The sequence below is a fragment of the Rhagoletis zephyria genome, unplaced genomic scaffold (assembly GCF_001687245.7).
Source record: "Rhagoletis zephyria isolate East Lansing unplaced genomic scaffold, Rhagoletis_zephyria_1.1 Rzeph_scaffold_08107, whole genome shotgun sequence".
NCBI classification, from domain to species: domain Eukaryota; kingdom Metazoa; phylum Arthropoda; class Insecta; order Diptera; family Tephritidae; genus Rhagoletis; species Rhagoletis zephyria.
In genome coordinates, this window is record NW_016165187.1 from 5,332 (window position 1) to 18,688 (window position 13,357).

Consider the following 13,357-nt stretch of genomic DNA (forward strand, 5'->3'; position numbering starts at 1 on the left):
TCGATGATACACCAATTCCGACGGTGAATACCCCCAAAACACTCGGACTAACATTGGACAGCCTGCTCTCCTTCTCTGCGCACGCAACCGCTATTGTCNCCCCCAAAACACTCGGAGTAACATTGGACAGCCTGCTCTCCTTCTCTGCGCACGCAACCGCTATTGTCAATAAAGTACAAAGCCGCTACGAAGTCCTCAAGTCGCTAGCCGGCAGTACCTGGGGCAAAGATAAAGAAACGTTGCTGGCAACATACAAGGCAATAGGCCGGCCGGTTTTGAACTACGCAGCGCCAGTGTGGTCGCCTGGGACTAGTTGGACGCAGTTGATGAAGCTACAGACAGTACAAAACACAGCACTCAGGACAGCGACCGGATGCCTCCTGATGTCACCAGAACACCACCACCATGATGAGGCGAAAATGCTCCCAATTAGGGAGCATAACACGATTCTCTGCAAGCAGTTTCTGGTTGGGAGCCACAGATGTGGCCACCCAAACAGACAGCTGCTTGCAGAGGAGCCCTCGCCAAGGCACGTCAGGAGGCATCTATATGAACTGACGCACGAAGTCCAGAGGTTCATTAACCAGCCTCTGGACCCGTCAGCATACCGATAGGCCCTGAACGGCATTCACAGGGACTCAGTCTCGAGTTATGTAGACTCTGGACCCTCTGGACCTGTGAATGCCTTCTAGGCACACAAACACCGGACATTGACGCGACGGAGCTCCATCTGCCTCGGGAGACTAGAACAACATTAGCCCAACTTCGCTCTGACTACTACAACAGGCTAACCTCTTACCTGAGTAGGCTGAACGCGGATGTGCCGAATGAATGTCCGGCATGCGGATAAACCCCTCACGACTCGAAACATCTCTTCGCATGCCCGGAAAACTCTACAACCCTAACGGCGTCGTCACTGTGGACCGACCCCATAGAGGCTGCACGCTTCTTGGGGCTGCCGTTAGTGGAACTCGACGACAATACAACAACAACAACAACATTCTCATGCTAAGGCCAACAACGTAAACCGATACCACCATCATACGGCAAATGCTCGATCAGCTACTTTGAAGTGACGCAGCTGTCCACAGGTGACAACTGTAAGTTTCAAGGTCAAGGGAGTTAGGTCGCCGAACAATTTAGTTGTATTAACTCACCCGCCATAACCGGCGGCCCTTGCTCCCGTCCAAGGGAAATAAATTATTTTAAAAGTAAATTCGTGTTTTACTAAGTGGCACCCAACGTGGGGCCACTGTTCGGAAAAATTATCCTTCAAAAAAAAGGACACGCGCGTGGCAGTGGTTCGAATCCACCAGCTAAATAAGTTGTGAACTTATAAGAAGTGATAATAATTATAAATTGTGAACTCAAAAGGGACATTGGAAATATTAACTCGAAATACTTGCGAAACTATGAAATGAATAATAAAAATTGGAAACTTTAAAATTGATGTGAACTCAAAAGGAAGCATTAAATAATTGTGAACTTCAATAACGACCTTAACTCAAAATATGTGCGAAACTATAAAAATAAATAATACAAATTAGAAGCTTTAAAACTGGTGTGAACTCAAAGGAAGCACTAAAAAATTATGAACTTAGAACAGGACCTTAACTCAAAGGATTTGCGAAACTATAGCATAAATAAAAATAAAGACTAAATTGGAAACACTTTAAAATTGATTAATGGTGAACTTAAATGGAAAAAATAATAATATTGTGGAGTTATAAAGCGATGTTAACCTAAATCATCTGCGAAAATGTGAAAGGACTTCGAAATAAAAATATTGCGAAATCACAAAAATCAGTTAAAGTCACAAATGTAGTTTAGGTTTATTGTGGGTACCTGCCGAACTATACGGTCCAAACTCCACAGAGCCCGTTAAGCTCACAGATTAATTTATGACTTAATCATTGCCCTAAAATGCAAGCATTTCAGCAGTGTGGGGGGACACATTTACCACCTTGGGTCCGGGCACACGGTTTCAATGCAACTCCACATGAACCCTTGCGAGTTCTCCCGCATTCGGATATTAAACCACAGCCCCCGCGATACTCCCCGAATGGCCGTACCTCACTGAACAGACTGGGGTAGTGCTCGCCAGCCAGACTTACNGCCACAGCCCCCGCGATACTCCCCGACGGGCCGTACCTCACTGAACAGACTGGGGTAGTGCTCGCCAGCCAGACTTACTTGGCCAGCTCGAATCACGCAACCTACTAAACATACCAGAATATACATGCTTAACCCCACAACTAGTAAGATCTGCTTTTTACTTCCACACATTCACCAATTTCCACGGTTAACCACAAAATTTACGCCGTGTTTTACAACATTTTCAACGTTTCTCCACGTAGCCAACATTTTCAACGTTTCCAACATTTTCCAACAGTTTTCTCAAAATTTTCATCTAGCTCGTGTCGCGCCTCTCACAAGACTTACTGATCCCATTCCATCCCGGGCTGTCCCTCCCGGAGTGAAAATCGACTTTCAACCCTTGTTCGAGTCACTTGACTCACCTCATTCATTCTGCTCGTCGTCATGTGCATCTGGCCTGTCTCTTGGCCTTGTTCGTCTCACTGGCTTTGCTTATCTAGCCCACGAACACACTCCAGGGGCATCTGTTCGCCCGAGGTACATTTTTTAAAGACTTTGGTATGACTTTCGAAAGCAGAAGACTCTTCTTCCAATTGAACCTCCAACCAACTCAGGATTTGTAGCCATTGACTGGTGTACCCGAGATTTAACACCCGTAGCCCCGCAGTGCGGAACCCCCCTGGGTTTGTTGGTACGGTAATCTCCACATAAAAGTCTGTGTAAGCACATGTCCCACACAGGTTCCCATGCGGAGCATCCCTGTTAGTTCATGCTGACATGGAAGGCCTCAGTGCCCCCATGTCACCACTATAGATCTGGCCCCACGACAAGGGCACCAACTTGCCAGATAGTTAAAGTCAGAATTTAATAAAAACGGGCATAGGTACCCTGAAAAACCTCTGAAAAGCTGAAAAGCGAATTTTATAATGAAAATTGAGGCATTGCACGCCAAGCAGAGGCGCAGCCAACGAGGGAAAGTACGACAAAAGAAGGACCTGGAGCTGATTTACCTAAGCGAGATATGAGAATAATTATGTAAGTAGAGTGTGCCGCAGCTCTTTCTTATCCAATTTAATGGCACTTATGGTAACATATAACAAATTTTGACTAAATGGTGAAATAAATTTTGTGTAAAAATTTTTTTTGTATCCAATAGTTTCAGTGAGTTGAGAACTTTAGCTAAATAAGGAAGGGAAAAAGTTTTCGTTGAGAAGTTATTATCAAATAGAATTTAAAAGTTTATTCAGGCAGGACAATGGACACGCAAACTATACAGGCACTGCTCAATGCCGCAGTCCGTACTGCCGCTGACCATTCCCGTCGGGCATTTCAATCCCAAAGAGATTAACTCACAAACAGATTAGCTAGAGCCAGCTCAAGTTGTGCAGTATGAAGTGGTTACTATTCGACCCAACCTGTCGTGCGAAGAATCCTTGGATCTTGTGAAGACTATGCCGAAATTCCAGGGCGATCCGACACGTTATGTCTCTTGGAGGCAGGCGGCACACACCGCTTATAAGGTATTTGAAAGTTATGAAGGTAGTTCGAAGCACTACCAGGCAGTGGGAATATTTCGAAATAAAGTGGTAGGGGCGGCTGATAGTGTTTTGTCTTCCTTTAGCACAGTTTTGAACTTAAGCGCAATCATTGCGCGTTTAGATTTTGCCTACGCTGATAAGAGACCTCTATTTAATGGAGCAGGAGTTATCCACTCTTAATACAACGTAAGATGTCTGAGATAGATTTCTATGACACAGTCGAGCGGAAGTTGACTCGCATAATTAATAAGACAGTTATGACACACGGTGAGAACGCTACTTTAATATAATCGCTTAACAAGATGCATCGTGATGATGCCTCGTCCTCTGTGTGATATCCTGTTCTCGTACAGACCAGCCGATTTTCCTTCCGCTTTGGCGCTAGTACAGGAGCTTGAAGCAAATCAGTCTAGGTCAATGTTTGCCCTTCTTTTAATAGACAGGTACGTCAGAATCCTGATCATTACCACTACTCACCTCATTACCGCAGGATACCATTTGACCAACCTCGACAACCTCCAGAAACAATGGATGACCCATCTTACTCTCGACTCAGACAAAGCGGACCCAACCACTTCTTCCTAATGATGACAGATATCGAAATCAGGGTGCTTACCCGAAGGCAACTCGTCAGAATAATGGTAACACAGGTAGCAAGTTCAACCGGAACGCTACGCAAACGAATGGGCAACAAGCATCAGCACTTTCGATTAAAGAACGAGCCGAAAAAGGCAGCATGTTGATGACCCTCAATCAATACCGAAAATTCAGCGTGTAAATAATCTTATCCAAGACCAGTATGAGCCCGAGGAGAATATTGAGTGATGTAGGGTACGATGATTATTACCAGGACGAAGGGCCTCAGGGTGCTGAGGACCTCCAGGACGAACCAAACGATGACGTTATTTTTTTAGGACAAAGTCCCTTGAAACATTTTTTTTATTGATACAGGTGCCGCGAAGAGCTATGTAAAATGCCTTAGAGCTCTAAAAGGAATTAAACTCGTCAGCAATATTTGTATCGTAAAATCAATTCATGGCACCGACAAAATTAAAAAACGATGTACGATAAATATTTTTAATAGGAACACTACGTTCTTTATTTTACCCAGCTTGAACACATTTGATGGTATCATAGGCTTTGGATGGTAGCATCGACATAAAAAGGGGTATTTTAAGCTATAATGGTGGACACGAAAAACTTCTATACCATCATTGCTCGGAAGTTAACAAGCTAGTGGAAACGGATTCAAAAGAAAACAAGTAAGAAAGTCTAAGTTCGGGCGGAGCCGAACATTAAATACCCGGCGCAAGTATTAACTATATGTTTTTCACCTTTCCGAAAGCTACCGCTACATGGTAAGCCGGGGTGTATCAATTTTGAATAAATTAGCGTCGTTAAATTTCGAAATATTGAAGGTTAAAGCATTTCTGAAATTTACCGTTATATGAAAAGCGGCCGTAATTTTAGTCCGATTTCAATAATTCTCAACGTTTTTCGAAGTTAGCCTCCGAAATCGAGATATGAGCCTTCGAAGTTCGAAATTGGACCTTCGGTAAAAAATTATCTTTAATTACTACATGTAAAAAGTAAAAATACAGATGTGGTCCGCCTTTTGCTCTTATTTATATGCTATATAATTTTTTTTTGTGAAAACTTATTTTACAGGTGCTATAACGGGTTAAAGGGCAGATCTTCGAGGTAAGCCATGTTTTCTTTCAGTTTTTAGTCATCATGGCCAATGTCATCTACTAGTAGATAAAGCACAAAATGAGCACTTCCGACGACACATTACGTTGTCAGTTTCAAACTAACGTGCAGCAGAAGTTACTCCGAGCGACTGCTCTGCATTACACGTAACTTACTTTGCAAAGTGGCTCAGAAGTATGTCTGATACCAAATGTACATTCTAAATTCCTACTTATATAAGGCGGCCACGTCTGTCTTAAAGTAAGGGAGATTCGTCAGTGAAGTGGTAAAGACCGCCGGGTGAAGTGTAAGTTCATCTTCATCTTCATCATTATCTGCATCTTCGTCATTATCTGCATCTTCATCTTCATCTTCATCTTCATCTTCATCTTCATCTTCATCTTCATCTTCATCTTCATCTTCATCTTCATCTTCATCTTCATCTTCATCTTCATGTGCATGTACATCAACGTACATCCACACCCACATATATTGTAAATACACTTGTACTCAAACATGTTAATATAGACTAAGTAAAAGTTGTATTTTAGACTTAGGAAATTACTTATAAATAAACTCTCCACCGATGATGGAGTCAGTTATACGTTCATCTCTAAAACAGTGAGTTACACGTGTAGCTCTAAGCAGAGCCCCTAAACCACACAAAAGCCTTGCGCAACCCGAGACTTGTAAAAGTCAACATTGTGGAAATTACTACAGCATAAAATTGCGCATACTTTACTTTGAAGAAACGTTGCTCATGTAAATATGTGTAGAAATATGAATGTGCGTTGTATATTTTGATAGTTTCAGCTTTATAACGTAAAAAAATAAGTGTAAAAAAATAATAATTTTTGTCTACGCTTTTATCCATATTTTACAGCACGATCTGGGTCACCAAGATAAAAACTAGACTAAAAATTTCGTAGCTGTTGCCATACGCAGCACAAATTATTGTACAATAACACAAGCATGAGCAAAATATCAAAATAATTTTTATTTTAGCGCAATAATAGTACAAACGACCGACGCAAGCCCGATATAGCGTAATTTTTTGTGTGGTTTAGGCGACGTATGCAAAGAAGTTCCGGGTTGTGTTTCCCTTATAAAAGTTACCAAATCAAACTTATAAATATCTTTATATTTAAATGTGCGACTTTAAGTAACAAGAAAAAAAATATTTGCCTTTAGACTAGTAATACTATTCAAAGTTCTCAAAAATTCATTTCTGCCGGTCGAAGTTATCAAAATACGGTATTTGGGAACAAAAAAGTATCAGATATTACAAATTAGAAAAAAAGTATTAAAAATTATACAACTTTATCAAAACGGCAACGCTGATCGTGATGGAAAACGAAGTTAGTTAGCATCTTGTCGTCATAGCAGAGAACGTTTATATTTCATATTTAGCAAAGAAAGATTTGGAAAGATTTTATAGTCCTGCTATTGACAATATTCAATATTACTAAACTGAAAATGAAAAGTTCAAAACAATTGATATCAAGCACCCCACGGTTTGTTTTTCGGTAAAATTAATTTTATTGTCAACTACTTTAACCTATCTTAGTTTGCTCTTAAAAGTTTAATAAAATCAAGCTACAGAACCTCCTATTCTTCTTAAACGAAATCTGTATTTCTAAAAATTATTTTTAACTCTCTATTTCAGGGGTTCCCAAATTTTTTTCACCTCGGCACCCTTGTTGTGCTAAAAAAATTTCGTGGTACCCCTACTCTTCAAATGTCTACGAAAACAAGAAAACACAATTCAAACTTTACGCTCCTTTAGCTTTAATATGAGGACTGAAATTATTTTGATGACTTCATTATTTCCTTTAAGTTTATTGGGAGCTTTGACAATTNTGGTACCCCTACTCTTCAAATGTCTACGAAAACAAGAAAACACAATTCAAACTTTACGCTCCTTTAGCTTTAATATGAGGACTGAAATTATTTTGATGACTTCATTATTTCCTTTAAGTTTATTGGGAGCTTTGACAATTTTAGCCTGAAATCAATTGACGCTGAAAGCTTGCTGGTGTATTTGTTTTTAACCGACTTCACAAAAAAAAAGGTTATCAATTCGCCGGGATATTTTTTTATTATTTTTTTCTATGTATGTTACCGCATAACTTTGGACCACGTTAACCGACTACTATAATTATTTTTTAAAGGAGAGGTGTTACCACACAGGTGGTCTAATTTGGTTTAAATACGACTATTGGATCACGAATAGATTAACGATAATCTTAAATTCTTAGAAGGGAATTTAAATCGGTTTTGTTTTTTTTTTTGCTTAAAAATTGCTTGTTTATGTAAGCATTTCTTGAAAATGTAGTTTCACATAGAAATGTAAAGTACGGCCCCTATTATGAGTTGCATTCGGCTGTGGTCGAAAGAGCTGATCGAACGAATTTTCATTTGGTATTATGACTCTCATTCGATGAAGAATAGCGCTATTGTGAATTTCGCTCGGTTAGGTTGTTTACAATAGTATATTTTTCACCGCTGAGAAGTTTTGTTTACAAGTCGAGCAAACTAAATAGTGTGCTTATGTGTGTATATGTAAATTTGTGCAAATTAAAATGAAATAAAAAAGAAAGAAAGTTTATAAAAACGTGGCGAAAATGAGTACAACGGAGTTCTGGTTCAACGATTCGTCAGAGGATGAGAGCTTGGTAAACTGGCCAGGAGTAGAAAATGTTTAAGAGGGTTTAAGTGTAGTCTTTCGAATTAATAAAAATTCTTTAAAATTAGTGTCTAGCCGCCATAAATGCAAAACATAAATTTTTCACAATTTTCTAACACTTCGCTACACCATCGAAAGCAAAATTCTGTTCGACAGAAAATTCGATACTCAACGAAAATTTCAACACGGTTGCATAGCTCATAATTTCACTTTCGATGTTCGATCTTCGATAACCAGCGATGAAAATAACGCTAAGAAAATAATTTTTACAGCCAATTTCATGAAGGCAATTTAAGTGATAAATGATTTTAATTTTTTGAATTTTATATGGATATTGCTAGTGAAACCGGCTGTTATCAAATTTCTTAGCGCTAACTTCGAAGTTACATACGTTTTTCTGATTACTTTGTTTATTTATGGAGTTTTCATGCAAATTGCTAGAAATTCTAAAATGCACATGTCACCAATAAAAAAAACTCGACGTGCTAGAAAAAAACAGAGATGTATTTTAATTTCTCAGGCCTCTGTTATATTCGCAGCGTCATCGAGTATGGGTTTTAAATCTAATGGCGGCATCTTCCTAGTCGCCAGGGAGTACCTAGAGATCATACAGTGACTTTCGTTGGCGTTTTCTACCTCTTGCTTCATCCTAGACATCGCTCCTTTCGTTTTTCAAACCACCAAATATCCGCACACTTGCTCCATTTCAAGCCATTGTTCTGAACAAATTTGTCGATAGCTTTAAAAATTTCGTCGCTAGTGGCGTAAGTCTGAAGTACTTCCTTCTTCTTCGATTTGCATTGCGAATGGGTACCTCACTAACGAGAAGACTGCCTCTAAAATCCTGTTGATTCGCTCTTTGACAGTGTGATTGTGAAGTTCCAAAGAATAAGTAATATATACACGTGCGCGAAACTGCTGCGCTTGTTACGAGAACAGCCCAGCCAGCAAAAAATCCGAAAATTAATCCGAAAACGGGAAGAAAAGTGGATGAAATGCGGATTAGGTATACAAAAGTACCGAAAGTGGTTGTGAAAAGGGTACGTTTTCAGTTATTTTTCTGAAAATTTTCTGATTTAATTTTACGTTGACAAAACGTACTGGGGAACTACGCTTAAGAGCGAAATATCCATTTGCTGCAAGCTATTTGTGTTGTGTATGGTTTGACAAGCTGAAGGTAATTTTAATAAAAATCTAAATTTTTTGATTCTCTGGCCGCCATATTGAAGTTTAATCAAACCACTTGCGTTGTGTATGGAAAGTCTAAAGAATTTGCCCGTACCACTAGTATAATATAGCCACTAGCGGCACCCCAGGCATACGTTCGCGTCACCCACTTTGGGAAGGCCTGCCCTCTAGCACCTGTAATATAAGTTTGTACAAAAGAAGTTATATACCATTTAAATATGTATTTTTTGGTTTTTAGTTATTTACGTGCAATAATTAAATATAGTTTTTTACCAAAGGTCCTATTTCGAGCTTCGAAGGCCCATATCTCGATTTCGGAGGCTAACTTCGAAAAATGGAGAAATCACTGATTTACATATGAAATAAAAAAAAAAATGGCTTGGTACAATACCCAGAAAAAAAGTTGATTTTGCCGTACAGTGTTACTTTAGACCAGGAAGCACTCAATGCATTTGATAAAATAAAGAGAATTCTTGCGTCAGAGGACGTGCTACTTCTATACCCTAATTATAAGCAAACCTTTTACCTGCCCACGGATGCCCCCTCATATGCTATAGGAGCTGTCCATCACAGAACGGGAAACCTATTAATATTATTTCCAAAACGAGTTCTCCAGCTGAAGAACACTATGCCACTAATGAGAGGGAGTTTCTAGCAGACTTTACAGAAGCTCCGTAATAATTTGTACGACGTAAAACACTTAAATATTTATTCCGACCATCAGTCGCTCACCTTCGCTCTGTCAGACAAAAATCCTAATTCGAAAATGAAACTTTGGCGTACCTTTGTTGAAGAGGTTTCTCCACAGTTCCACTACAAATCAGGCAAGGAGAATTTTGTTGCAGATGTACTCTCTCGCCAACACAAACGCTTTAGATTGTGAGGTAGAGATATAGAGCTTTCCCACAAATAGTTAGGAATCACTTATCCGAACCATGCCAACTGTGGTAAATCCCATAAATTGCTTCCGTAATCAAATTATATTCGAAGAAGGGCAGCCATTGTCAAAAACTTCAAAAATAATTTTCGAATCTCGAGTAATACACCATATAATTTTCAATAGCATTGACGAATTGTTCAAAATCATAAAGCAATGCATTAATCCTAACGCGGTCAATGGACTGCTATGCGTTTTACCCATTCTTGCTAGAATTCAAGATGAATTGCTTACAGTGTTCCCGGCCGTTAAAATTCGGATAAGGATAATCAAAAGAAAATCCTGCAGACCGAATACAACAGAGTCAATCGATCGCTTAAGGAAAACCTGCAACAAATACTCGAAAGTTTTTATTTTCCGGACATGCGAAAGATTTTGAAGGAAATAGTCTCAAACTGTAAGATATGCCACGAGGCTAAGTATCAGGCATCCGCCAAAGCCAGGAATAGGACAGACACCAATACCTTCGTATCCAGGAGAAATCCTTCACGTTGACATCTATTCCACTGACAAAACTCATTTCCTAACTTCAACAGATACATTTTCCAAATATGCTGTGGCATTTCGAATAAAATCAAGAGCTATAATTGATATCAAAGAACCTATTTATGAGCTTCTTAACTTCTACAAAAATACTCTGAGTAGGCGGCGTTCAGCCGCACTTAGGGATTATAACCCTCACTAAGTAGAATTCTCTTTTCTGTGTTGCCGCAGAAGGGGGGGCTGAACAACTTTTGCAGATAAATTATAATTTTTTTTTTTGGGTTTTTAATATTTTTGGCTTAAATATATATAAACAAGAATGTATGTTTTATATATCGACTTGAAGATATATCAGGGACCGTAACAGTTATAACTTTTATTATAAAAATCACTTTTTAATCGTTATTAACTAATTTTTATTGTTTGCTCAAAACATAGCGATTATTCTTTGTTTTATTTTTTGCTACGAAAGTAATGGTTACGTTTTAAGCTTAATTTTTGCTCGAAAAATGATGGTTATTTTTTGAGTTTTATTTTTTGCTTGGAAAATAATCGTTACGTTTTAAGTTTTATTTTTTTTGCCCGGAAAATAATGGTTATGTTTTAAGTTTTATCTTTCGCGCGGAAAATAATAGTTACGTTTTAAGTTTTATTTTTTTGATCGAAAAATAATGGTTACGTTGTAAGTTGAATTTTTGCTCGGAAAATAATCGTTACGTTTTAAGTTTATTCGGAAAACACTCGTTATTTCCTGAGTTTTATTTTTTGCTCAGAAAATAAAATTTAATTTTTGCGTATGCGTTTGCGCATGCGTGAATAGACAGGGGGCGGCTGCATTGAACTTTTAACGCCACTATGGAGTGGGTAATGAAAATATAGAGAGCAAGATACAAGGGCAGAAACAAAGACGAGGGCAACGAAAAAACCACAGACACTCACAAACTATGTATATTGAAGGATCAAGCTGAAGATGAGTAGTAGGGGGCTGCTATTTGCGCAGATATTTCACTATCACTACATTCTTAAAACTCAAAAGCAAATGATAATATAATATGTATATGTGGTCGGTGTTGGATTCGTGGTAGGAGAGAGACTTCATCGCCGAGTTCTGGCGTTCACCCCGGTGGACGAACGTCAAGCCACAATCCGCATCAAAGCTAGATTTTTTCACATCTCGCTCATCTGCGCCCACGCCCCGACGGAAGAGAAGGATGAGGCGTCCTAGGATCTCTTCTATGAGCGCTTGGAACCTACATATGAGCGTTGCCCCCGACACGATGTCAAAATCGTACTTGGCAATTTTAATGCCAAGGTGGGCAAGGAAGGGGTCTTTTGCACCACTGTCGGAAAATTCAGCCTCCACGACGAAACGTCCGATAACGTACTGAGGCTGATCGACTTCGCCGGGGCCCGAAACATGGTAATATGTAGTACTAGGTTCCAGCATAAGAACATCCACCAAGCTACATGGCTGTCTCCAGATCGAAAAGAGAAACAAAATCGATCATGTTGTGATAGACGGAAGGCATGCTTCTAGCGTTTTAGACGTACGTACACTCCGAGGGCCAAACATCGACTCGGACCACTATCTTGTTGTAGCCAAGATACGCACCCGCCTCTGTGCAGCAAAAAATGTGCGCCCAACAATGCAAGGAAAGCTTAACGTCGAAAAGCTGCAATCACAACAGACGGCCAATTTATTCGCCACTCGACTCACACACCTGCTCTCTGAGAGCACTCTTCAACAATCCGACGTACGCGAGCAGTGGAACCACATTTCCCGATCATTAAGTACCGCCGCCGAAGAAGTAGTTGGATTTCAGCGAGCCCGAAAGAACAGCTGGTACGATAATGAATGTCAAGAAGCTGCAGAGGAAAAAGATACCGCCTACAGGGCCACGCTGCGATCGGGCGCAACGCGATCCATGTGCCGTATTTTCCGCAATAAGAAGAGAGTGGCCGAAATACGTGAGTGCGAAGAGCTTGAGGAGGCCGAAATACGTGAGTGCGAAGAGCTTGAGATGTTGGCCGACAGGAAGAACGCCCGAAAATTCTACCAGAGGGTTAGGCGACTTACGGAAGGTTTCAAGACCGGGGCGAACTCCTGTAAGAACAACAATGGCGACCTAGTGACCGATGTCCAGAATATACTTAAATTGTGGAGGGAACACTTTTATAACCTACTGAATGGTAGCAGCGCTGAAAGTAGTGAGGAAGACGAACCCGAGTCCCCAGTCGATGATGATGGAGTAGCTGTCCCACCGCCTGACTATGACGAGGTACGAATAGCGATTACGCGGCTGAAAAACAACAAAGCTGCTGGAGCTGACGGCCTGCCAGCCGAGCTATTCAAGTACGGCGGCGAGGAGCTGATGAGGTGCATGCATCAGCTCGTATGCAGAATATGGTCAGATGAACGCATGCCCGACGACTGGAATTTAAGTGTGCTCTGCCCAATCCACAAGAAAGGCGACCCCGCCATACGCGCCAACTACCGCGGAATTAGCCTTCTAAGCATAGGTTACAAGGTCTTATCGAGCGTATTGTGCGAAAGACTGAAGCCCACCGTCAACGAGCTGATTGGACCTTATCAGTGTGGCTTTAGGCCTGGAAAATCCACCATAGATCAGGTATTCACAATCCACCAAATCTTGGAAAAAACCCGCGAGAATAGGATCGACACACACCATCTATTTGTCGATTTCAAAGCCGCTTTCGACAGCACGAAGAGAAGTTGCC

General features: G+C 40.3%; 1 long non-coding RNA gene across 1 annotated transcript in view; it reads left to right on the forward strand.

Moving 5' to 3' along the window:
• The first annotated feature begins 1,004 nt into the window (after positions 1–1,004).
• The window catches only part of LOC108374760 (uncharacterized), a 15,056-nt gene continuing 2,703 nt past the window's right edge, over positions 1,005–13,357 (forward strand). The window contains exons 1-2 of the long non-coding RNA XR_001849079.1: positions 1,005–1,126; positions 4,458–4,461. This is a non-coding gene — a long non-coding RNA (uncharacterized LOC108374760). The remainder of the gene's footprint in view (positions 1,127–4,457; positions 4,462–13,357) is intronic.